This window comes from Dermacentor andersoni, chromosome 7 (genome assembly GCF_023375885.2).
Source record: "Dermacentor andersoni chromosome 7, qqDerAnde1_hic_scaffold, whole genome shotgun sequence".
In the NCBI taxonomy this organism is placed as follows: Eukaryota; Metazoa; Arthropoda; class Arachnida; order Ixodida; family Ixodidae; genus Dermacentor; species Dermacentor andersoni.
The window spans coordinates 124,331,449-124,358,587 of record NC_092820.1 but is presented as its reverse complement, the minus strand read 5'-3'; the positions used below and the strand labels follow the sequence as shown (position 1 = coordinate 124,358,587).

Here is a 27,139-nt window from a genome sequence, read left to right as displayed (position 1 = left end):
TCTCAGCAAGTCTACCACGAAACTATTGTTCAGATTTGACATCGCCCTTTCAGTTGTTTGTGCCCTATTTGTTTCTTGCTGACTGTGGTCTTTCTGCACAAGAACCACTTCTCTCTCTGTGCCTGTGTCTGTGTCTGTGCGTGCGTGCGTGCGTCTGTGTCTGTGTCTGTGTCTGTGTCTCTGCGTGCGTGCGTGCGTGTGTGTCTGCGTCTGTGTCTGTGCGTGCGTGCGTGTGTCTGTGTCTGTGCGTGCGTGCGTGCGTGTGTCTGTGTCTGTGCGTGCGTGCGTGCGTGTGTGTCTGTGTGCGTGCGCGTGCGCGTGCGTGCGTGTCTGTGCGCGTGCGCGTGTGTGTGTGTGTCTGTGCGTGCGTGCGTGTGTGTGTGTGTCTGTGCGTGCGTGCGTCTGTGTGTGTGGCTGAGCGTGCGTGCGTGCGTCTGTGTCTGTGTGTGTGTGTGTCTGTGTCTGTGTCTGTGCGTGCGTGCGTGCGTGTGTCTGTGTGTGTCTGTGCGTGTCTGTGTGTGTCTGTGTCTGTGCGTGCGTGCGTGCGTGTGTCTGTGTGTGTCTGTGCGTGTCTGTGTGTGTCTGTGTGTGTGCGTGCGTGTCTGTGTGCGTGCGTGCGTGTCTGTGCGCGTGTGCGTGCGTGTGCGCGTGCGTGCGTGCGTGTGTCTGTGCGTGCGTGCGTGCGTGTGTCTGTGCATGCGTGTCTGTGTGCGTGCGTGTCTGTGTGCGTGCGTGCGTGTCTGTGCGTGTCTGTGTGCGTGCGTGTCTGTGCGCGTGCGTGCGTGTCTGTGCGCGTGCGTGCGTGTCTGTGCGCGTGCGTGCGTGTCTGTGCGCGTGCGTGCGTGCGTGCGTGCGTGTGCGCGTGCGTGCGTGTGCGCGTGCGTGCGTGCGTGCGCGCGTGCGTGCGTGCGCGCGTGCGCGTGCGTGCGCGTGCGTGCGCGCGTGCGCGTGCGTGCGTGTGTGCGTGCGTGTGCGCCTGCGCGTGCGTGCGTGTGTGCGTGCGTGTGCGCCTGCGCGTGCGTGCGTGTGCGCCTGCGCGTGCGTGCGTGTGTGCGTGCGTGTGCGTGTGCGTGCGTGTGCGTGTGCGTGCGTGTGCGTGTGCGCGTGCGTGTGCGTGTGCGCGTGCGTGTGCGTGTGCGTGTGCGCGTGCGTGTGCGTGTGCGCGTGCGTGTGCGCGTGCGTGTGCGTGTGCGCGTGCGTGTGCGCGTGCGCGTGCGTGTGCGCGTGCGTGCGTGTGCGCGTGCGTGCGTGTGCGCGTGCGCGTGCGTGCGTGTGCGCGTGCGCGTGCGTGCGTGTGCGCGTGCGCGTGCGTGCGTGTGCGCGTGCGCGTGCGTGCGTGTGCGCGTGCGCGTGCGTGCGTGTGCGCGTGCGTGCGTGTGCGCGTGCGTGCGTGTGCGTGTGCGCGCGTGCGTGTGCGTGTGCGTGTGTGTGTGTGTGTCTGTGTGTTCCTTAGTTGATAAATGTTAGCTTGTGCTGTCGAAACGCCGTTCGATTCATTCTACACTTACGTATTTCAAGAGAAAGAAAAGTGCGCGCTTCACAGCTTTCCGTTCGTGTTCAAAGGATGCCGTGTAGTGATTACGTATAACATCTTATTTGTTTTTGATGTCTTTTAGTTTGAAAATGTGATGTCGACACTGCCTGTGAAAGGTACAGCTGTTCCGAATTTTCAGGCTGTTTTTTGAAAGAGACGTGAAGTTTCCTGCATGATAAATTGCAATGTGCACGTAGGTAACTAATGATTAGTTATTTAATTTTCCAGCTATTTACTCAGGGGAATGTCTTAAGTGTTGACAACGCTAAATTAACGCAGATAATTGCTGTTTGTTTAACAGGAATTCCCAGTTTAGCCCCACTCCCAAAATATCCGTCCGCAAAAGTCCAAATAAAACGTATTGGCGTAGCAATTAATGGATACCGAATTGCTAGAGGGCGTCTTTTGAGAAACTGCTAAGATAATGCTAATGTATATTTAGCACGTTTTAAGGACCAGCATTCCAAAAGAGGTGCAGTTCCTGCTAAATATTAACAACTTAAGTAGTAATTGGCCTAAATTTTGCAAATTCATTACACATACGAAAGTTCACAAATAAAAAAATAAAACAGCGAATTTTCTTGAACTAGCTACATGAACATTGCAATTTCTCGCACAATTGATGTTGGCCTCTCTACACAATCCATGTAACCAGGCCAAATAGCGCTTTAGGTTTCCCGTAATGTTAAACAAAAACGATCCAATTACAGAAAAAAATAAAATCAGCTACGTAATAGATAAACAGCTGTCCTTCTCTCCAAGAAAAGAACACGTTAGGTAATATTGTTGACAGGTCTATAGCCTGACAGAACATCATATGAGGAATTACACCAATTCGGTCATTAAACTTTTCGGGTGACTTAGACATCACAAGCAAAGACAGAGAACGAGAGATGTTTACTTTAATGAGTAGCTGGAGACGGATAGCGAATAAACTTAGTGCCTCTTGCGCAGGACTTACAGTTAGTCTACCAATATATTTCTGTCAACCAAGCAATCAATCAATCACTCTTTATTTTCCCGAACAAAGGGCATAAATTTATGGCGCTAGGATAAAGGTCGCGAAAAACAGCCGCTTTGATTAGTGATTGTATGTGCAGTGGTTGGCATTCGGCATTGCAGCTGCGGCATCTACACAATGCATAGCACAAAAACGGGCACAGAGCAAGGAGGATAAGAAAGCAGGATAGCGCTGCTCCTGCACTTTTTTTTTCTAAGTCGCGTTTCGTTTCCATAGGCTATAAACTTTCGAACGCGTGCGCGAGGTTTTCCTACAGTGGGTGGCATTAACAAGGAATGCATCCCATATCTTCCGGCAACAAGCATTCATTTTACGTCATACAGTCCGTGATGTAATCCCGCGATAGATTAGATTCACAGGCGTCGGAATGGATTTCTATGGCTATCTGCTCGTTGATAAGCCCGTCCGTGCGCCTGTCAGTCACGCGTTGTCAGTGAGCGCGAGGACCGCGGAGAACGTATCTAACAGATTTCCATAGCAGGTAATATTCCGATAAGAGACCTTTCTGAGCTAAAGTCGAGTAGGATGAATTAGCGGAAGCAAATGCGAAATGATCAAATTTTAGCTCTTGCCCAAGAGTTATTATTGTGCACGTTGAACGCTGAAGTCCTCGAGCGAAGCGAAAGCAATAGGCATCCTTCTAAAAAAAATTAAATTATGGGGTTTTACGTGCCAAAACCACTTTCTGATTATGAGGCACGCCGTAGTGGAGGACTCCGGAAATTTTGACCACCTGGGGTTCTTTAACGTGCACCTAAATCTAAGTACACGGGTGTTTTCGCATTTCGCCCCCATCGAGATGCGGCCGCCGTGGCCGGGATTCGATCCCGCGACCTCATGCTCAGCAGCCCAACACCATAGCCACTGAGCAACCACGGCGGGTTAGGCATCCTTCTTGGGTGTCATCAAGGGTCAATTGATACAACGTTTTGAACCGTGTTAAGAGCGTAGCTTCAGGTAGGACAGCTTACAGTAACTTTTTTTCTTTCTATTTCTTTTTTAACTTTTACGCCCGGAATAAAAAGGACGCACCACGAAAGGCTAACAAAAAAGACACGTTTCTGATAGTTGAAACTGGAAAGCAAATGCTTCACAGACGTGCGCTAATTTGACAACTAATACATCAAACACAACGAAGCCTTGTAAATTGCGTTCTCGTCCCTGTGGTGATTCATCCCTGACAGCCCACGCGCGTAAGGTTCGGTTAGGGACTCTCACGCATTTGGCTTCGCTGGACTGCACACTCGGGCTTTCACTGCCGCAGCCGTACGAAACTCGGTCGAACAATAAAGCATGATGCGAGAAAGAAAAAAAAAAATCACGCGTTACTAGCTCGGAAGAACACTCCGTAGGGAAGTAGTTGCTGAAGTAGCTGTCTGAGTGAGATTAGTGTAAGGTAATTTTTCTTTTTTATTTTACAGTCATTGATGGTTACGTTTCGCGCCAAGAATTCGAGACTACGGGGCACGCTGCTTTGCTGGCGCGATTTCTAAATAAGACACCGCTCACGCCGTGTGCGCGCCGGCTTTCAGCGGCGCAGGACGACGGCTGGGAAAGCTCGGTTTTAGTATGCACGTTGTCACTGCTGTCCGCGCTGATGACATTATGGCAGAGCTTCGCTCTAAAGGTCGCTGCCAATTAGCACTCGCTGTTCTAACGGAATCAGTTTACGTTACGGCGATATCTATTTGTTTGATGCATATAGATACGGATCAGTAAACTCCGTGCTTCAATTCCTTTTTTCTACTTACCCATTTTCGGCAATATGTGTAAAGAAAAGTATCAAGGCCTAAATAAACTTTCTGCTTCCTAGAGTTGCTAGGATATGACTGTTTATTCAACGCGACAAAATTAAAATTGATGTCGGTCCAGCGGTTGGCTCATGATAGAAGAAAATACGATTATTAATCAGAATACACACAGTGTATATATATATATATATATATATATATATATATATATATGAACTTCGCAGTGCGAATAGGCCAGTTCATGCCCATGGCTGATGATGTGCTTTAGTTGCAGCTCACTAGTGTCGCCAGTTCCAAAGCTGGGATCCAGCGACTACGACTTCCCTCAGTTTGAATACCTGTAAAACGCGCAAATGATATCACGAGAAAAGGTTTATAGCCCAATAACTTGTTTCATGAAAGCAGTTCCGCGTTTTACACGTATCCAAATTGAGGGTAATCGGTGTTGACCCCGAGCTGCAGCTTTCTCTTTGAGGAAGCTTTAGCTCGGGGCCAAGTCTGATGCCCCCCCTTTTCAAGCTCGTGCTCGCGATCCGAACCGAAGTTCGTGAGACCTGCTGCAATGTCTCGCGCGATAGCTTTGATGCCGAGAGTAGCCGAGTAAAAAATCGCCCATTTCACGCCATTTTGTATGTCCCGCAGATCTCAAGAATATGAGAAGAGGCATGGAGATGTCATTTCGAACTCTATTAGGCTCTCTCTCTCTCTCTCTCTGCTGCGAATAAAAAATAGCAGCACGCAAGTGTTACAGCAATCTTGTTTTTTTTTTTGCACTTATCCCGAAAGCTATGCCGTTTCTGCAATTACCTGTCCTCGTACTCTACAGTGAAGTTTATTCAATGCCACAAGAATTGACCGGCAGGTCGGTGTCATGTCACCGTCGTATTGGCGTCATATAGGGGTACTACCCGTAATTGCTGCTGAAAAAAAAATTAAAAATGGAGCTTCACGTTCCAAACGCACGCTCTGATTATGAGACACGCCGTAGTGGGGACCTCCGGAAATTTGCACCACCTAGGGCTCTTTACCGTGCACCTATAATCATGAACTGTCGTCGCACCGAAAGTCGCTCAAGGCTTTGTTGACCTTTTTACGTGACAGTGGCCTATTGGAAAGACTATGATGATCCCATTCCGTTCCTTTTCATCTTTTTTCACGCTTTTATTTTCGTCACCGCTCTTCTTTCCATCTTTACTTCTCCTTTCCCTTCCCCTTGTGCAGGGTAGCAAACCGGAGGTTTTAACTCTGGTTAACCTCCCTGCTGCCTTCCTGTCATTTGCACCTTCCTCCCTCTCTTCTCTCTCTCTCTCTCTCCTAAAATATAAGTACACGGGTGTTTTCGACCCCATCAAAATGCGGCCGCCGCGGCCAGGATTCGATCCCGCGACCTCGCGCTTGGCATCCCGACACCACAGCCACTGAGAAACCACGGCGGATGTATTCGCTGCTGACTTTCACCGAGTTGACGATCGCGAGCCAACGGGCCTCGCGATCGGGTCCTACACCGCCTGTGTCAGTTATCGACCACACAGTTGAGAGATGTATACGTCAAGCAAAGCGATAAGCACTCTAGTGACACGCTACGGGACGGCGTAAGTCGTTAGTCATCATTACTCAACCATTTAAACGACCAGAGGACGGCCACGTTGTGGCCGGCGCCATACGCGCTTGCATTTTTATCCGGGCTCGTCGCCGACGCCAGGCGACTGCAGTGCGGCGACGTCCTAATTACCTGTGGCGGCGGTCTCAATTAGAGCACTCCGGACAGCTTAGAGTTCATTAGCGGTCGTCCGACGCCGCAGCTCTGAGAACAGAGAATGTCGGTGGCGACTACGGCGCCGCTTCCTAGAGGGAAAGTAATTTAAAGCATTTTTTCTTTTTCACGCAGTATAGCGTACACGGTGAACACTTATTCGTGCCGACTCGTTGTGCATTCTGGGTCTGGTCATTTTGTACTGCGGTGCATCTCTATCGGGAACGAAGTGAAAAGTTCCCGTAGAAACCATCGATAATGATCTGGGACAGCTAGCGCTAGCTCCTTTGAAATCTGTTGCAACTCCGTTGTGTCGCAGAGTCGGCGCCCAATTTTCCTTTCCTTTCGTAAAGTCATTATGCGCTTGAATAACGTATACAGGGCGTGCCAATTATGGTGCACCAAGATTTTTTTAAAAGTACGCAAACGCCGCGTAACTGGACAGGACCAAGGTAATGTTGTTTGCCGTCGCTTGGAGATGGTCAATGTATCTGTGTTGTTTTTTTTGCATCCTGCCTAATTACATAATTAGTCGTAATTAAGTATTCAGCTTCTCAAATATTCTTAATTAGATGAAAAGTGTCAGTGAGAAAATTGTAGGGAAACATGAAAACACTCTCGATAACAGCTTTCTGTCCCTCAGTGCGGGCTACATAAAAGTGTTTTTCCGAGCGTGAGAGAAGCTCGCGAATACACGCAAGATTGCCACGCGAATGGCCGCTGGAGGCACATTGGCTCAAGCACATTTTGCGTTGCAAGCATCGCATTCTTTTTTTATCGAAATCACGGTTAATTTTGCCTTGACGACCGTGTAAATGTGCTCGCGATTCCTTCTTTCATTCCTTTGGGAACCGCTCGCCAAGTCCCCTTGAACCATTCAGCACATTTCTACTCACATAACTTGGCATCAATGTGTCGTTTATTTAGAATTTGGGGGATAGTCGCTGAGAAGCCAGCGTTTGAAAGAAAACAAAATCACTGCGCCTGAGCGACTGCAATGCTGTAGCATCATCAGAATCACGCCACCCTTCTCTTTGATTGCACTGCCTCTGGTATTTGCCAGCTTTAAGAAAGCCGTAGTTAAAAGCCAATGCGAAGGACGCATGTGGTGCACTGCAGTCAGAATAGGCACACCTTGGCCTTTCGTTACAACGGCTCTTGGATCGGATCACTTCAAATTGCGTCGGCAGCAACAACGCAGTGCGGCGCCTACAGGTTCCTAAAGAAATACACATATTAGAGGAAACGCTGGCGCAGCGATCATTCAGCTGCCGTGACATTCATGATTGGTACGCGCATTTGTCTGATTTCTTTTTTTTCCTTATATTTATTTTATTAGCTGTGTTCTAGGAGATGCTGCTACCTGTTAGACGGCGCCGGCTGCTCCACCTGAATCATATGTTTTCTCGAAAAAGAAAATAAGTTTCAGACGCAGAACATGGAAAAGACTGTAGAGACAACAGCCGTAAAGTTCGCACGAATACTCAAAAGAAACGAATGTTTCCGAGCGTTTCCCAAAATTTGAATGTTCACGTTGAAAGTACAAACGATGTCCACGTTGCCGGAAAAGGGCTCAAACGAACAGGCACACGAGTGCCGTGGAAACGCGCTAGTGGAAACACTAAGCTACGAAAGCGTTGAGAAAACAAAATCAATTACTTCCGCGAATAGCACTGTCGTTCAAAGTTGCAACAGTTTAGATTTGGAAACCTTCTTGATATTTCCGATTCTTCGTGAAGCTATACTATAGCACAAGAGAAGTGGCGGAAGCATTCCGCATGATGAGAGAAGGTAGTGGCTGTGTTGGTCAGCTTTCCGTAGCCTTATCTTCGAAGGAAATGGGCTTGCCGAACAGGGATGAACAGCGGCGTTAATCTCACCCGAGACCGTGAGGCAATGTTTTGGGACTGACAAGAGCTTTTATTGGCATTCAGCAACTGCGCACGCTTGGTTAAGGCTTTAAAAAAAAACGCAATCGCATTTTCCCGATAAACGCAGTTGTATGTCAGCGCCGCATGTGTCCCATTCTCATTTCTGCGTCCTGTGTCGGTGGCGCTGTTCCTAAACATTATACAATAACGCCTCGTGCCCGTGTCTTCAAACCGTCATATGACGTCATTTATTACGCCTTCTCTTGCAAATTTCTTACTACACGTACTTTTCTAAAGGAAGCAAGATAGTTTGTCCTTCTGTACGTAGACAATCATTGCGAATTTCGGCAACAAAGAAGAAATATTTTGACCAACAAAATCAGCAAGTTAAACAGTCAGAAACCCGCCAAAAAACCATAAAGACAAAATTCAGGCTGATGTAGTCAATGGACATTATTCCCAAGCTGCTTAAACCGCCATACTTGTACTATACACATTAGCGTATGTGCTAATATGCGCTAGTGTATAAACGTACAGACAAGTGCCAGAGTTTCTTCTAGGAATTTTTTGTAGGATTGAGCTCAATAGTTCGGCGAGTGTGCTGCATAATTATATCGCTTTGAAATGCTTAACGCCTGCAGGAAGGCCTTCGGTAAGCAGAACTTCAAAAAGTTACTGACAACTTAGCAGAAATAGAAAAAAAGATCTGCAGGTCCAACACACATGCTGGAATTTGTGTGAAGCGAAGCTTCCGTGATGCCGCTACTTAAATGCTGTAAGCTAAGTGCGCTCAATTGTGTTTATTGTCTTCTATGCAACGCGTAATGTCACGATATGTTTATGTGCTACGCCATTGACAATGCAAGCCGAAGTCCAAACGGCAGTTCACGTGAATGCACACTTTGAGACGCCGACGCAGTCATGTCATGAGGAAGGAGTTGATGTTTGCTTAGGGAAGAACGAGGTGAGGACAACTAAATGTACGCAGAGAGTAGTACTAGACGAAAGATGGGATGGGAGGTCGGCGTAATTCTCCTGGTTCATTATTCACATGTGCACACTCTCTCTGCAATGCACTGACATTTTCGGCAACACAGCCAGCAACGGTCAGGAAAAAAAGGTATGGGAAGGTCCGCTGAAAAAACATCCTTTTATAAATGACGTCTTATTCTAGCGGCATACCACCGAGCGCCTCGGTGACTTATTTGCAGGAATACCGTACGTTCTTGTGTGACATGTAAATTTCATTTTTTCAAGTGGAATTCTTCAGAGTGCGGTAATAACTCGCGTGTGCCCACTTTTTATTTAAAACGCTTCGCTCCCTTTAGCGTGCCACTTTGCGAAACAGCAATATCTTGTGTGCTTCCTTTCTGTAAAGCTCCCCCCTCCCCCTACACCCCCCGTTACTTTCGTGTCAGGAACGATGTGGGTCACTGAGATGCACATTCCGTTCGTCCTAAGCATTTTGTTTATTTTGTTTTTTTTTTTCATTCTGCTCAAGTCAAGATTTCTCGAGTCAAGTAAAGCGCACACAAGAGTCCACGCCGCACGTTTTTTTATTTGTTTTCTTTCGTCTGTCCCGTTGGGGTCACGAGGTTTATCGCGTGAGCTGAGAATGCTTGAGCGTTGTACCTTAAGCAAGCACAGATAATTGCCCGTCCCAACGTGACGCTAAGCTAGTCTAATAACACTAGTCGCCTTTATCGTCTCCCCTAAGTCGTAAATGTCTCTATAGGCATACGTAGCAGAGAACCGTTCTTTCTAACGACTAGCCTGCACTGGTGCCCGCTTCTATATATAAGAACGTTCAGATACATACCTCCAGTCGCACGTTCTGAAGACTGTCCGCACTCCTGATGATTTCTGTTCCCCTGGAAAGAAGCAAGTGAACAATATTTGTGATACTGATCACAACCAATTTCACTCGTATCAGAGAGACAGCTACTAGGTTGGTACTAACGCCCATTAATAATTCCTACGCGGCCATGCAAATGCATAATGGCGTGCTTGTAAATCAAATAATGAATTAATTAAAATGCTAAATATGTACCTAATTCAATTATTTATTAACTACATTGAAGGAGATCTGGGTGCCTGTTTTACGCTACCGGCTACGCATCTTCGCTTAACTCATATACATGCTAGAAAAAAAGATTCAGATAAAGAATGCACAAGAAAAAAAGGCAGCAGCTGCAGTTGTGATGACAATTAATGTTTTGTAGCACTTCACAAGCATTGCAGTGTACATGTGATTGTCCACAAGCATTGTCCACATGTCCACGAGCATTGGAGTGTTCACGGAGACCTTCGTTGGTGGAAAACAACGCATGCAAGCACACACGGAAGAGCTACAGGAATATGTTAACAAGAGTGAATACGAAAGTTCACGCAGAAACTCCTCTAGAGTTGTCTAAGTATGCGTAAGCACTATGCCACTTGCACATCCCCACGCAGTCCGGTGTCATTATCAATGTTATGAAACTGTATTCGACAAGCATGAACAGTTATGAACCCTCATCGGTCGTTACCAACCTTATCGAACATGATGCTCCCCTTATCAACATTTATCGGTCTGTATCAACTTCATGTCCAGTGAAGCCGTTGCAAAACAACCCCTACAACTGCTGAGTGGGGTGTGCAATGCTTTACTTATGGTCGGGATCCTTGTTTTGAGCTTGTTCTTTATTGAAAAGTGTGCAGTTCTGTGTGTTGTATTGGCCGATTTCAATGTATGTATGCACAGTTCGCTTCACTTTGCTGGGCGATAGTAGCCTCTGATTTAAGTGCGTATGAGCCATTGTGTTCGTCCTACGTGCCAGACGGACAAATTTCTCGTTGGGTAGGCATAGCAATGGTTAGTATTTCAAAATGCGTATATGCAAAAGTGTTCAAGAGACCAATTACCTCGACAAGTACAATATCACAGTTCCAGTTCCAACACAGTTACAAAAGTAAGTTACAATAGCGTAATATTTCAATTAATTGAGTTCCATTGATTGATTAATTGGTTGATTGATTAATTGATTGATTTTACTATAGGTAACTTATTAGTCCCAGAGCCTTTCATTCGTAGGTGATGTTTGCAATTTAATCGACCACCTTTGCTGATAACACATGTGAAGTCAGGCAACAGGATTGGATGGAACCTAGTCTCACAAACATGAACTTTTGGTAATATGAAATTCTACGAAGAAATTGATGGGAAGTAAAGCAGGCAGTACATATCATGGAATGCCGGCCATGAGAATCGCAAGCCATGCACAGTGACAATTGTTCGCGTGCTTTCCAAGCCATTCTCGCAATTATAGAAAGAATACCGAAAATCGCATCCAGCTTTCTTACGAAAAAAAGGAAAGGTGTCAACAACGGCCACATGTTTAACCTTGCCTGGATTGATGATTAAAGCGCGATTGCTAAAGGAGCCAAACACGATCCACGATCGGTTTATGCAAACAATGTACCGACATACAATTTCGTAGATCTTTGTTTAAAGTCGGACAGGACGGCTAGAAGAAAGCTCTGTTTTAGTGAAGTATCTTGCTGCGCGGCAACCAGATATGTTGCTTTGAGCGGCGCGGCTTCGTGGGCTTCAAGTGAGGAAGTGCTATGCCAAGAAGCAGCAGTGCTGCACCACCACAATCAGGTGCGCAAAGCCGCACTGTTCGCATCTTAAGATCCACCGTAAGATGCGCGACGCCGTTTGTTTTTTTTTTTGAGTGAAAAGCTGGGTACAGATTTGAGGTTAGGATGAACGAATGTACCTCTCTGCACTTGAACTTTTCCGCACCAAGCCCACTAATTTCGTCCAAGATGAGCGGACTCATGTGGTACACTTGTTGCTGGCTCACTGCCGCTGTTCAAGTCACTATCATTAAAAGGTGACTCTCTCTCTTTCTCTCTCTCCTAATCAACGCAAATGCTTGGCGTGTGAACAAAAAGTCATGCGTCTTTTATCCCCGAAACCGCACGCAAAAAAAAGCAAAAAGAGATAACGAAAGTAGTCGGCAAGAGGGCGCTATGGTTGGCAATCAAGCCTGCAACCTCGAAATCACACACGAAATGACGCAGCCTGTAAACATCAGCGGTGGGCTATTGGTGAAACCCCATTTATTGCATCCTGAATTGGTAGGCAGCCCAAAAAACCGCAATTTACTTTTTGACCGTAATCGTTGCTGATGTGTAGAAAGCTTATTTGAAAAAGATTTTATTTAAGTTTCATTTCTTTTTCTACAGAAATAATTTACGAAGTGTGGGCTTTCCTAACACATCAGAGAAAATCGGAAATAAGAAATTGCCCTGCTAATAGAGAAGGCACAAAATGGTATTCCAAGCTAAGCATGACATTCCATCGGTATAAATATGTGAAAAAAAGAAAAGAAACTGTCTTGAAGTAACACAAACATGAGGACGCCACAGATTCAAATTCCTTGTTTGAAGGTTATCCCGCTGAATGAGGCAAAAGATGTGGTCGGGCGTGCCATCTTGACCCTACTATATTCCGAAAGAAAAAAAATAATTATTACTTTCACGCCTGCCTCTCGTTATATGCAAAACGCTCGAAATAGAGACTTCTCACTATTTACAGAAGAAATGTGGCCAACGTCTCGAATACATCGTTCCCAAACACATAGTGCATTGTTCTTTGTTTCGTTTTTTTGTGTGTTTGAGGCGAAGCAACAACCGTAATCAGGGCAAAAATCTCCAGCATGCCTCATTCACCACTCTAATCTAAAAACGACAAAGCAAACATTATATCTGCTCTGCTTCCGATAGGGAACAAAGCTCTGTTTACCCGGAAGTTGGTGCACGATCTCTGTATGTTTCTTTTACTTATCTGTCCTTGCAATCAATCCCGCCTCCACCCCCCCCCCCTTATTATGGTGGTATTCCCATTGCTCCCTAGTATCCCCACAACAAACAGCCTGCCGGCACAGGGACAGCAAAAACATTGCAAACATCAACACAGTTGGTCGCAGCAACTTGCAGTGGCGGGCCTCCCTTTTGTCGAATCGTCGCGGTCATTATTTCGCCGGACCAGCGATTGTTGCCGAATCTGGGACAGCAACGGTTTATTATTTCACTCCGGAACTCTTTCAAAGAGCTACCAACACAAGCTGCAGGGGCCGTGTGCGGCCTATGGCCGTTTATTTTACTTATTTTGTACACATATGTATTTCTAATTCTTCCTCTCCCATTTCTTTTCTTCTTTCTTTTTCTCAGCACAGAGATAACTCGACAGGCACACAACTGGACCGGAAGAATGCAGGTCACCCATTCGCTAAATCTGTCGTCTTCCCTGTTTCGTGAGCTTTTTAGGGATCTTCGGCTATGTGTAATATTTTGTTTCATTACATATCACGTTTTCGTCGCTCTTCCTCTTTCAATTCTTTCTTTCTTCTTCTTCACCGCGGAGCCCCATTGCTCCGCTGCTTTTCATTTTTCGCATTTCCTTACATAGGTTCCTCATTTTCCAGTTTTTTTATTCTGACCTTATCTTTCCCTGCGGCTCCTCTCTTCGCTGCTGCCCCTACTATTTCGTGGAGTCTCCTGCCAACTACTGGTTTCTGTTTTGTTATTCTCATTGTTTCTCCCTTTCTTCACTTTTGTACTAATGATCTTTGTCCCTGTTCTAGTCGCTATTTTTTTTGTCCGCGTCTGCATACGGTGTTTTGATAGCTGCTATAGACGCGCAATTCCATGTCGCCTAAATCAACTTAATAATTTTAATACCTTGACATTCGTAGGTTACTTAACGCACTTTCCGGAGACTATGCATGCATGCATGCATGCATGTATGTATGTATGTATGTATGTATGTATGTATGTATGTATGTATGTATGTATGTATGCATGTATGTATGTATGTATGCATGTATGTATGTATGCGTGCATGCATGTATGCGTGTATGCATGCATGCGTGTATCCATGTATGCGTGTGTATGTATATATGCGTGTGTATGTATATATGCGTGTGTGTGTATGTATGCGTGTGTGTGTATGTATGCGTGTGTGTGTATGTATGCGTGTGTGTGTCTGTATGCGTGTGTGTGTGTATGCGAGTGTGTATGATACGTGTATGTGCATATGTGCGTGTGTGTGTGTATGTGTGCGTGCGCGTGTGTGTGTATGTGTGTGTGTGTGTAACAGTTTTCCCGCCCAACTGGGTCACATGGGTAATCCATGGTCGAATGGTAGTACATCGGGCTGCTGTGCTGAGGGAGCAGGGTTCGAAACCAGCAGTCGGACCAACTTGGGTCACTATAGGTATGTGGAATACGTGACGCTCTTGAACTGACCTCTTTTATGCCGACGTGAGTCACTCTAGGTGCGGGACTGGGAGGGTACCGCTGTGCAACTAAAATCTTTAATGCCAATCTGGATCAAAGGATATGTGCCAGTAGGTGCGTGCTGCTCTTCAATGAACGTCTTTGACGCCAACCTAGTTAACTAGGTATGTGCCACTGAGAATGTACCGCTCTACAATGAATATATATATATATATATATATATATATATATCCTTTCAATTTCTCGCATGCTAGGCGGAATACAACCCACGCCACAAGGGCTCCTTAAAGACAACAACCCGACGCTTTAGCTGGCTGTGCTGCAAATGCACTCAGTACGTGATACTTTTCCAACGAACGTCATTCGTGCCAACGCTTTAGCGAGTGGCGCCCTGAATGCACCGTGCATGTAGCGCTCCTCAATGAACCGCTCGCCAATCTGGTTCACCGAGCATGCGCCACTGGCTTTTGCAGCAAGCGAGGGAAAGGTTCTCAGCGTGCGCAGGCACCGGCGCGCCACGCTTCTAGTCTCGGAGGCCACGCGCGGACTTTTCCGCAACACCACTAGATGGCGCAGCGTATCCGGAAAAGAAGCGCGAGAGAGGAGCACGGTTTCCCCATGACGCGTTTCTCAGCGTTCGTGCTCACCGGCGCGTCATGCATTTCGGAGGCCGCGCACAGGGTTCGCGGCGGCGGCGCTAGATGGCGCCGAATGTTCTCAGGGAAGCGCGACAGAAGAGTCCCACTGCCGCACACGGCTCATACGTAAGCCCTTTCGACTGTGGCAATGCGTTATGTCGTTATATTGATTCAATGGTAGAAGCATTACCATCGACAGTCATCGTGAGATGGGTCCTCCTAAATTTCTTTCTGCTTTACGGTCCCTCTTTTAACTTTAGCTCTCGTGGACTACCTTCTTTCTTCGTGTTCGGCCGTCTTTTTATAGTCTTCTTACGTGCTTTTTTTCTCCCCATTTTCAGCCCCCAGTGCCTCGTGGCCCCTTTCTTCTGTCTGCCCTACTTTTCCTTTTAGGGATGGGGGGGGGGGGAGGTTTCGCTTACGCGGCTTGACTGTTTCTTCATGTTTCGAAACGAAACAATAATTCGCCCTTTTCTTCCTTTCATTTTTTCTTTCTTTCTTTGATTTGTTCTGTCGGTGCGTCAGTTGCACTACCACTTTTTTTTTTGTTTCGTTCTTCTTACTCCCCATTTGCCGACTTCTGGCTCCTTCTGCCCTGGTTCCGTCCCTTGGTACTATTTCCTTTCTTTACTACCCTTTTTACTCTTCCTGATTTCTGACTCATTTTCCCATTGCCTCCTGTTCAGTCCTTCGTGTCTGATTTCTCCATTCTCTGTAGTTTCTTCCCTTCGTCCCCGCTTCCCTTTTTTACCCTCTCTTTACTGTTTCCTCGGTTCATGTTTTCTTCTCTTCTCATTTCCCGCAGTTCCTTCACTTCTTCGCCATTTGTCTCCCGCTATCCTCGCCCCGTACAAGTTCCCACTACCGCCCCTTCCGCCTTTTCCCCACGCACGAGTTCCTTACACCTTCCTGCGGCGTCCGATTTCGTCTTTCCTCAGTCCCTTCCTCCCTAATTCGCTGCACGTGCCAAGCAAGACCCGACACGACGGCCGCCGTCATTGCGGATGTCATCAGCATCGGTGCTCGCCCCTCCCGGTCCAGTGCAAACGCGTACTTCCTCCCCCCCAACCCCCATCCCCGCTTTCTCTTTCGCGTCGCCATCTGCAGCGTACTTCCTCCCGCCCCCTCCCCCCACTTTCTTTTTCGCGTCGCCATCTCCAGGCCCATCGATCGACCGTCGGTTCGCCGGGCTTGCTGACCGTGAGTGCTGACCGGAAGGCCGGGCTTGGCCCTTCGAAGAAGACGCCACGCGATGCGCGCGCGCTAACCCGAGTGTACGACCGACGACTGCGCCCGCATGAATGGCCCGGGCTGTGCATAGCTCGCCCGCCCTCTCCACTTTCTTCGCCCCTGTGCCTCTCGCTCTCTCCCGCGTTTCGTTACCCTTGCCATCGCCGCTTGAATCTCGCGCGCCCTGCGGTCTTCCTGCGTGGCGCCGCTGGTCACTGCATATGCGTTGGGGTTTTTCTTTTTCGTTTTGTCCTTTTCGCTGGCGCTAGCAAGTTCATTCTATTACAAGCCCTTCTCCTCGTGGAGCCGTCCGCAGCGAGAAAAAATAAAAATGCCGCACTGGCTTTCAGTACAGGGCCAGTGCACTGGCTGCGGGAGCGGCTCATAGAGCTATACTATAGCGTGGTTCCAGTAAGCGCTAGGAAATCGCAGGCTCGTTACTTGCGCGTAAGAAATACGAGTATATTTGCGTTAAGCTTGTAGAACTGCGCAGTCGCTGAATGTTTCGCACGCGACCCACGTACAGAAAGCACGAAAAGTGTCCTTCAAAAAAATAGGGATTCTACCAAGAAATAATCGAGAACAATGCAATGAGTCACTCCAGTACAAGACCTGTGACAGAGGAATGTGCCTTATTCAAAATATTTGCGCGGTCTCTGACAAGAAAAAAAAAATTCATTTCGAAGGGAATTGGGGACGATCTGATGCAATTTATAGCCTTGTTCTCCCGCATTTCTTATACACAGCGGGCAATGAGTGGTTTAATATTCGCCAAGAAAACTGCGGCAGCAGCACCACGCCCGGTAGCCACGGTTAGCAAAGTCTGGGATGGATCTCAAATAAAGCTTAGCTTTTCACACACGATTACTCTCCGCGCCTGCGTATCCGTAGCGGAGAGCAGTGACGTATGCTCTAACAGGTCGTAAGGGCAACCGCTGAAGAAGCCGACATTCCCGCGACATGTCAAACGTTGCCGCAACGTTACCCAAATTCTCGCAGATCTTGGCTAACACCAGCCTGTTTTACGCACGCCGAGAGTACCAAGCACCATTATTAGATTACTAATGCTGATTGCCAGGAGCCACGAAATATATTTGGCTCATCACTTTTTATTTTACGACTTGTCTTGCGAACTTTGTTTTTTGTTGTTGTTCTTGTAATTGAGCTTGATGTGAAGCTTTATGCCTCTCTGTCAATATATGCCGAATGCTGAAAGAATAACGATGAAGAACATGATAAAGAAAAGTGAGGGCACGAAAGCCGGGGCTTCTGCTCGAATAAAGTACGGTTCGTATTCTCTATCTCTATCTCACACACACACAACACACCCGCACGTTCTCTCGCTGTAACTGTTCGTAAGATCCGACGTCAGTAAATCGCATTGTCATACGCATTATTCGCTAACGTAGCCGGTCAACGGCACTTACACATGAAAAGCTGCGCCACTTCGGTGGCAGTTTATTCAACCTTGTTCTCTAGCTCGTATTCGCAACTCACGCGCTAACTCCTCTAGACCTTTAACGGGCAGCATAAAGCAGACCTTGTGCTAGAAGAGTAGCCTCGAAAACATCGGAAACTAATCCTCTTCGAAAACAGAACGCAAATGAATTTTCATTAACCCATTTACACGTAGTGCATTACCACAGCTTGCAAACTTGCAATTTACAACCTTTGCAGAATTGAAACTAGAGTGCCAGCAGAGGGAGAGCCGCACATTGGGAGTGCTATCACTGCACATCAGGCCTCTGCACAATCGTGCATTCACTTCATCAAGGGATGATGCGCTCGAAGGCGCACGTTTGTGGTCGCGCGAGAGTATTTAGGTGCAGAATGAAGTCGTCACCCCACCTCGTAGCGTTAGTATACAGGTGGCCGTACACATACAAACCGATTGGTCGCGTACGTGCCCTGACCTCCAGCCACGCGAGCTCCGGCACCAATACAACCTGCCGTCCTCCTCCTCTCTCGCAGCCACAAGAGGAGAGGGTGGTGGGAGAATAGAAGCACTGTCCTTTCCCAGCATCGTACCGCGGCGTGTAAACCTTGAGGTGTCCCAAATTTATCGCCCTGTGGCACGCCCGTCTCAATGAGCTGTAATAGCGTTCGGCGAATAGCGAACTCGACAACTCGATTACGCTAGAGCTCGCCACGCGCCATAGCATCAGCGGTTAAAGTACACCCTCCCCGCCCCCGCTCCCCCTTACCAACCACACTGTAAAATAACTTGCATCCTTATTCACTTTTAAGGCTGTACATTCTTTTGCAGCGCACCGACCAACGACGAAAACGGGCGAAAGAGCGAAAGAAAACCTATTCGCCTTAAAAAAAGAAAAGGACTCCTAACGCAGACCGCTTTCGCACGAACAGATATTCCAGTGCGTGCCCTGCTCGACTAACGCACTTGCGTACGCTTTCAAAGCACTGCACGGTAATAAAGGGCCAGGGCAGATCGTCAAAATGCAGTAGCACGAGGAAGAGCGAAGATCCTGATCGAAATACCGAACAAAAATAAAGCACGCGAGAACAAAAAAGAAGTAGGGGGGGGGGGGGGGGGGGGACCGCAAAGGGAACAGAAATCCCCCATCCCTCAAGTGAGGAAATTTGAAATTAAAATTGCGCGCCACTGCGCGTGCGTCCGCGCAAAGTTTGAGACTATAATCCTCGACTGCGCCCACTTTTGTGAGTGTACGTGTTAGCCAAGCGTTCTCGGCCACAGTTGACCTACTTCTTTTCGGAGTGAAGCAAAAAAATTTGCAGGAAGTAGAGGAACGTCCTAATGTTCGGGGAAGGAAAGGAGGTTACCGAAAGAGAGACGCGATGAAAAGAGCCGGCAGGCGGTCATTGAAAAGATGACTTTCCCGTCGTCCCTTATGGCTCGGGCCCTTTGCGTCGGCGCGTTTTGGTTAGGGTCTTATAGCATAGCGGAGAAGCCTGCTTCCGGTGGAACGCGCTCGACGCGAGGCCCCAATATGATGAGCCACCCCCCCCCCCCCCCCCCTCGTAACGTCTCCTTTTACTGACACCTCCTCTTCAAATCTGTACACACGCACACATATGCACGCACACACTAACGCACACGCACACGCAAGCAAAAGCACGTGCCAGACATACTCGCACGAACGTACACGCACGCCCATGCGAGCACACTCTATACAACACTCACGCGCTTGCATTCAGACACGCACGTACAGACACACCCGCGAACTCACTCGCACCGAAGCACCTACTGGCACACACGGACACGCACGTACACATATATCTGCAGAGACACGCGTGTGCGCGAATGCAATCACACACACACGTACAGACACGTGCGTAATGAGCTAAACGTACAGTCGCACATACATACGCGCGCACACATGCACTCGAATGTACACGTTCCAGTGCACGCACGCATGCGGGCACTAAGCGCATACACACGTACAGACACTCTCGTACTCGCACGCTCGAAAATATACGCACGCGTATAAAGAAACACATAGTGACTCAAGAACGTCTCCAAGCCCACCCTCATACATACGGACAGAGAGACACGGACAGACACAGAATTACTGTGCTCGTGAAAGCATGCAAACAAAGACCCAAAACGCACACATGCACGCACGCAAAAGCAAAGTGTCGCAGCTTTCGCCCACTCGCATACCCCCCGTGGTAGCAAAGATACGGGAACGCGTGCCGGCCAAATTTCTGGGAGCTGCTGGCTGTCAGATATGGCGACGGCTATATGGGATTACGGCTATAGCGGGACGCTCGGAATGACGGGCGTAAATCTGCGCTATAGCAAACAGCCCGTTTTTGACCGTCGTTCCTCTTCTCTTCAATTTTGTTTCTTTCTTTTTCCCCCCCTCCCCTTTTCTCTGCCACGCTCGGATTTACTGACACGAAAGGAAGGAAGTCAGGCCATTCGTTGAGAGCAGCAGAATGCAAAGCGCGACCTTTTAGAGCTCGCTATACGTACTCTCCTACAACGCGCGCCCACACGCGCACTCGCCGGCGAAATTTAAGGCTACAAACGTGACGCAATTAGGCGCAGACCGTAAACAGAGGATGGCGCCCCGTGACTGCGAAATATAAAAACAAGAAATAACGACCGGGGAAGTGAAACACGTACGACCCCGATTGCGTTTGATGGTCAACGTATACATTTCGGTGCACACACACAGTGGCGAGATTTTACGACCGGTAAACGCGCTAGTTTTTCGGTTCGTGGCCTATGAGCCATCGCGGCTCGCTTCGGCTACGGCACCACAATGCGGGCTCGTGCCGTTCAGTCTCGCGAAGGGCACGTTCTATCGCACGTAAAAAAGCGACATGCTATTTATTTGTGCTGAGGCACGTAAACTGCAAGTATATGTATTGTAGACAGGAGACATATTTCTGTAGTCCTGCAGCTAATTATTTGTTCCACGAAGTAATGAGAAGTGGCATCTTGCCCACCGTTGAGGTTTGACTTTATAGTTACGACTGCATGGCAGCGCGCACCGAAACAAGGATAGAAAACGACATAGCACAACGAGCCCGGTCTCAGACGTTATTGGTAAGACATACTTGGGAGCGTTTGAGCGTAACGACTGTCGGGGGCAAGCGCTTGGACAGACACGCAAGCGCTTTTGTGTGTCCATTTGCTTGTCCCCGTCTGTCAGCCCGCTCGAACATTCTCAAGTATGCTTTCAGAGTAACGGCCTCATCACCAGACTCCGTCTACATAGGTCGTGAGAATAAGCGGATAATCACTCAAAATCGCTTACTTATATTTTCGCACGCTCTGTGCTCACTGCAGGGCTCATTTGCAGAGGCGGTTTCGCGCCTAGCCTTTAGCCCCCTACGTCCATCGTGCCAAGATTTGTGGACTCGACCTGTTTTTTCCCGGTTCAATACAGTGGTGCGCCCCCCTCCCCTCTCCTTCCAAAAAGAAAAGAAAAGCAGGAGACATTGGGCTTCGGGTTCACTGAACCCCGGGCATGCTCTACGGGCCTCCGTTCCACATCAACTTCGTCTCCATACTGCTGCAGACAAATATCTTGTTGCCGGTCACAACCATGTCTGACGAGGATGCTCGACGTGGCACGTAACGGCAAAAATATAGAAAGAAATACCTTCTTGTTCGGTGATTCCTGTAGTCAATAGGTAAATTATGCAAATGTTTCAAACGTACGATTCAATTTCCTAAAGAAAAAGAAAACCGAGCATTAGAGACTGCCCAATAACTAAATTATTTATGACTTTCTAGTTATGATGACTCATCCCAAAACGCACAAAGCACCATGCTATCACCTCGTCTCTTTTGCAGTAGTGTACTGAGCTCCTTGGAATGAATAAGGTTGAGTAAAGTTAAGAAATTCGTAGACACGTCTTCATAATTTGTGCCTGAAGGGGGTCAAGGAGAACTTCCCGGTCCGTTCTCGCTGTTCCACGGGCTGTTCGTGCGGCTGCGGTGCACCCCGCTTGTGACGTCATCTCGCTGGCGGCGGCTGTGGCATGCTCCAGGAAACGGTGCGCGGGGATATTTCTCGAACTTTCGATCGGCTGTTCTCGCTGCGCACACTTATATAAGTGCGATACTTCGCGATCGTCGATGTTCCGATCTAAGCCTACCCAGCGCTTCCCTTCAGCGTATAAACCAAATACTGCATCCCCGAAAAATGGCCCCTTCGCTTCTCGCTCGAGAGCACTTTATGGGCGAGCGCGAAGTGAACTTCTTTCTTTTTTTTTTTGTAAGCTGCGTCAAGGAATCGTTCGTTATCATTGTACTGTAAAGGAAACCGTGTGCGCCAAAGAACTTGAGTATAATACGCAGACTCAATCTGAAGTTCTCATGCAGTTAAAGAAAATGGAACTGCGCTGTTCCTTACTCTTGTACTACGACTTCGATCTTTGTCTGCAAGCTCCATCAGACGCGGAGATCAAAGAACGGTCGCTCACGCAAGGAGAGTGCTATAAGGAAAAAGAAGAAAGCACGTGATTTTATATTCTTCTCGCTTCCTTTTTCGGCGAAGCGTTGATCTCTTCGATTGCCTGAGTGGTACAGCATCTTAGATGGCACTATAAAAGTGACTCGAGCACCGAGTACTATCACCGGCTTTTTCCCTTCTTATCTTCGCCAGCAGTTTCCCGTTCGTGAGGAGAATTTTTATACGCCTGAAAAAGAACAGCGTCCGATTGCGAACATTACATTACAGTCAATCGGCGTTCGGCTCACACTTGCAGTGAAAACATTTGTGTTGGTGGGAAACTAACATCAAATAAAAGAAAAGCGCTTAGAGGAAAAGCTTAGGTGCCACCTGAAACAGATGCCCATCCCTCTCCCGGATAGAAATGACGTTAGAAGTTGAGACGAAGTCAATTACGTCACGTAGCCACGATGACAATGACAATGAAGACGGCAGAGACGAAGGCACGAAGACGGAAGGCGATACTAATATACTTCATTTGAAGGCATCAACTATATCACATTGCCTGCAATACTGAGTACTGCAGAAACCACTGTTTATTAACGCTGCGTCCACGCTGCGCTAAGTATTACGTCACAACTCTTTTGTACGGTAACGTGCAATGCCTGCACACTCGAGTCAACCATTCGTCTGCCATGCCCGCGTCGGTGGTCATTCTGGTTGTAATTTGTTCGTATTTCTGACAGATTTGTCGGTTTAGTATTGTGATCTGTGTTCCATTATAGGTAGTTTTCGTGAGTTATTTGCGTGGGATGTTGCGGCTACATATTTTTTGAAGTGCGGGCGCTGGAAATCCTGGCTGTGATTAAGGAAGGCGCCGCCACCGCGTAAACTATCACTCTTCGTCCAACAACGTATGCTGCACCTGTCTTACGTGGCGCTGGGCATCAACGCCTATGGGGTCCGTACTTGTCGTTGTCCGTCTTTTGTAAAGTACGCTCGACTAGGTTTCCACTGGAGCTAGTCGGCACAACGTCATTCGGTTTACTGCGCTAGTATTTCGCACAACAAAAAAACTAACTGAAGTATTACGTCACACCTTTTAGTTCGTGTCCTTGTATTTTGTACACAATACCAGCCCCGTGAGCCGAATAATGATGAGGTACGCGCACGGCTATCCCACCTTTTTTTTTAATCACGTGCGTGTCAGCACGTGCCATTTCTCTCTCTCTCTCTCTCTCTCTTCCATTTTCTGTTTTCTGCACAAGGAACTCAGCTTCTGCCGCACGGTTTGAATTTCAAATTCATGACGACCACGTGTCAAGCGTAAACAAGTGGAGAACAACACAGTTCCCTATTTCTTTTTTTCCCACGCTTGCATCAGGATGTTGCCAATGTCCTATCGAGCCTTTCTAACCCGTAAGGACCGTTACATACTTCTCGCGGGCGTTCCGAACCCACCGCAACAAAAGTAGTATCATTTTTCTCGCCGTAAGAATCTCGAAAAAAAATCTTGAGACGCCGTTCACATATGGCGGCGCTTTGAGCGGACATGTAGATCCAGATGGGCCGTGTTCTTGCAGAGACGCTCTTGATGGAAATTTGATGGTAATCTTCGCGGCCTTCGGCTTGTCAGCCTCGGCACACGGAAGCGGTTGCGCTTTCGATTCCGAGCGCAGCTGGACGAGGAATACTCGTAGCAGGAACGGAGTGATACATGTATATACGTACACATGCCCCTCGGTGGAGTGCACAGCTTCGGGGTTTTAGAATTCCGATCTTCCGCAAGGTCGTTTCAGTTCCCCAATAAAGATGGCGACGCGAGCGGGCGCATAGATGCAGCTTCGAGCTCTTGCATATGAAAGGAACGACTTCCGCGGCTATAGCCATCCGCTCAAAGCTTGCCCACGAAGCCAAAGCGCGAGGAAGGAGTCGAAATTTTCATGATGCACGCGCTCAAGTCAAGACGCGCACGATTGCTTGCGCGCGCCATCGAGCTCACACACATGCGAGCGATTGTGCGATAACATACTGGTTGTTACTGTTGTTGTTATTGTCGTTGTTGTCGTCGTTGTAGTTGTTGTTGTCGTCGTCGGTCGTCGTCGCTGTTGCTGTTGTATACAGATAATTGAAGTGTGGGAACGAGGAAGCGTCATCAATTTATCTTTCTGTTCTTTTTTTTTAATTTAGGCATCTGATAACGCGCGCTGAAAATGAACTGCTGACGTCACTCGGTAATTACGATGCGCCTACATGCAAAGCCCCGATACGTTATCAGAAACGCGCGAACGTGTGGCCGTTGATACCTCCAGCACCTTTTCGAGATAAACAACCCGGTATTTATTGAAAACGTACCCTATTGCACCCCCCATACCCGCCGTGGTTGCTCAGTGGCTATGGTGTTGGGCTGCTGAGCACGAGGTCGCGGGATCGAATCCCGGCCACGGAGGCCGCATTTCGATGGGGGCGAAATGCGAAAACACCCGTGTGCTTAGATTTAGGTGCACGTTAAAGAACCCCAGGTGGCCGAAATTTCCGGAGTCCTCCACTACGGCGTGCCTCATAATCAGAAAGTGGTTTTGGCACGTAAAACCCCACAATTTAATCTTTTTTATTGCGCCCCCCCCCCCCCCTTTCTTTTATTTTGAAGAGAATGCCCAAGACTAGGTCCGGTTACTGGGCCGCGAGCCCAGCCTAACTAAAACGCGCTATGAGAAAAGCATTGTCGTCCCACTTAACGAATCGTTCTTGTCAGTCGCATCACTGCATCTACATCGGCAGTATTCTTTCATTTTGGTTCGAGCAGCTTCGAAATCGTGAATACCAAGACGTCCTTTAAAAGGTGTCCGCGCCGGCTAACTATAACCAAGGCGCCCGGGCCAGTTCGCATTGAGAAAACTCTATGAGCTTCAAGATTTCTTCACTCCGAAGCCCTTCAATTGCCAGAAACCAAGATAACGCTTAATGAACTCGCTCCTGCCAGCAGGCAGGCGCGCGCGGGAATGTAAAAAAAAAAAAAAAAAAAAAAAAAACCGAAATCAATTATTGGGGGACTGAGGTCCTTTCCGCGCGCGTCTTCTCGGGAACGTTTCTCGTGGGAAAATATCGAGTTCATCATTTACGCGCTCCCTGCGCGAAATGGTCCCTCCCAAATTTTTAATGCGTATCCCCTGAATGGCGACGCATTCAACTCCAGCGCAGAGCTCTCTCTCTCTATCTCTCCCTCAATGTTCCACCTCCTCTATGTGACAGTCTTTTGACCGGGCAAATTACTTTCCCCGCAAGTCAGGCAGCCGATATCTATGAAACGGGGTAACACTCTTAATTTAGTTCCGCATAAGTTACGCTAAGTCAGCGGAACATTTCTCTCTCATTTTCTGTTCTCTTCTACAATAAACTGAAACAAAACTATAATTACTATTATTATTATTATTACTATTATTATTATTATTATTATTATTATTTCAATGTATTGCCTTGCCAATTCTGCAGGGCCATGTCCCACAAGCCCTTGTAGGCTTAGACAGGCCTGATTATAATGCTGTATATGTGTTATGGCAATAAATATATTATTATTATTATTATTATTATTATTATTATTATTATTATTATTATAAGGTTCTTAATGGTGGGTTCTTAAAGCAGTTACAGTAAAATTAACGTCTTCTACATTTTTTTGCATCGCAATATTTACCTTTTCAACTTTTGTTATATGTAGATAACCGAATGTTATCTTGTTCTTTTCAATTTTTTGCCATTCGTTTTATTTTTATTTTTTTTTTTGCCTTCATGTCTCATGAATTTATGTATATTTTTTTGCCTTGTCTATCATATTCATTGGCATGGTCCTACAAGCCAACTAAGGCTTAGACCGGCCTCCTTGTGTTGTTTTGTATATTTTGTGGCAATAAACATTATTATTATTATTATTATTATTATTATTATTCTTATTATTAGTATGTTCAACTTTGTTGGTGCCATCTATGTGGAATCCGATAATGACGTTCTATATACAAGGAAATTATTCCCAGTATTCGAGAACGCTCGTCCCCTGGACACTCCACCTCGACTCGAGAAAGTTGCGGCAGCGTGGCGCCTAAAAAGCTAAAAAAATCTCTGCGCTTAGTACACTCACCGACTTTTTTTGGGGGGGAAACGTAGTGTCTTCTTCGATCACGGGGCGGCGCTACCATCTACTTTCTTTGGTGGAGGTAAAGTGTTAGGAGAAGGGGCGTTTTTTTTTTCTTTAAGTATATGGGTGTTAAGAGCGTAGCGTCGACGAACGACGTCGCAAGTTATCGCACGGAGAGATTGAAGAGTCCATTCGTTGTTAGAACGAAAAAAACACGTGGCCTGTCGTTTCGAAGAGATTATTAGGCCCGGGGCGCGGTCAAGCGCCACGCAAGAGGGCGGTTTGATAGCGTTGAGAATATATGTATATATATATATATATATATATATATATATATATATATATATATATATATATATATATATATATATATATATATAAAAATGGGAGTGGCACTGAAGCGCGTCGCTGAAAATTAAATTTTGTGGGGTTTAACATCCCAAAGCTGCATGGTGCATTATGAGACGACGTAGTAATCCTGGAAAGGTCCGGTATAACTTTGACCTCCGGAGGTGGTGGTTTTTCAACGTTCACGTAAAAAAATCTATGTTGACGCCGATCGATTTTGAATATACAGTCTCATTGAAACACGGCCGCCGTGTCAGCTAGGGAGTCGAACAAGCAACCTCGAGACTAGCAGCGGGATACCATAGTCACTAACCACCATGGTGGGTATATATATTATATATATATATATATATATATTAGGCGACGAGGAATTCTTCAGGCTACCTTTTAAACGCAAAGAACTTGAGTGGTGCTACAAAGCAAACAGGACAATTATTTAATTTCAACAGTTTCGATCGGTGGACCGATCTTCATCAGGGTCCCCCACCGATCGAAACTGTTGAAATTAAATACTTGTCCTGTTTACCTTGTAGCACCACTGAACTTCTTTATATATATATATATATATATATATATATATATATATATATATATATATATATATATATATATATATATATATATATATATATATATATATATACACGTTGGTCTTTAGCGGATGTAGTACCTATACATCATA

General features: G+C 47.0%; 1 protein-coding gene across 1 annotated transcript in view; it reads right to left on the bottom strand.

The window, feature by feature from the left end:
* Positions 1-27,139, bottom strand: part of Calx (sodium/calcium exchanger 3) — a 327,704-nt gene that overhangs the window by 188,896 nt on the left and 111,669 nt on the right. The window contains exon 2 of the mRNA XM_050181076.3: positions 9,750-9,801. The gene's annotated coding sequence lies outside the window, so the exon portion shown is untranslated. The remainder of the gene's footprint in view (positions 1-9,749; positions 9,802-27,139) is intronic.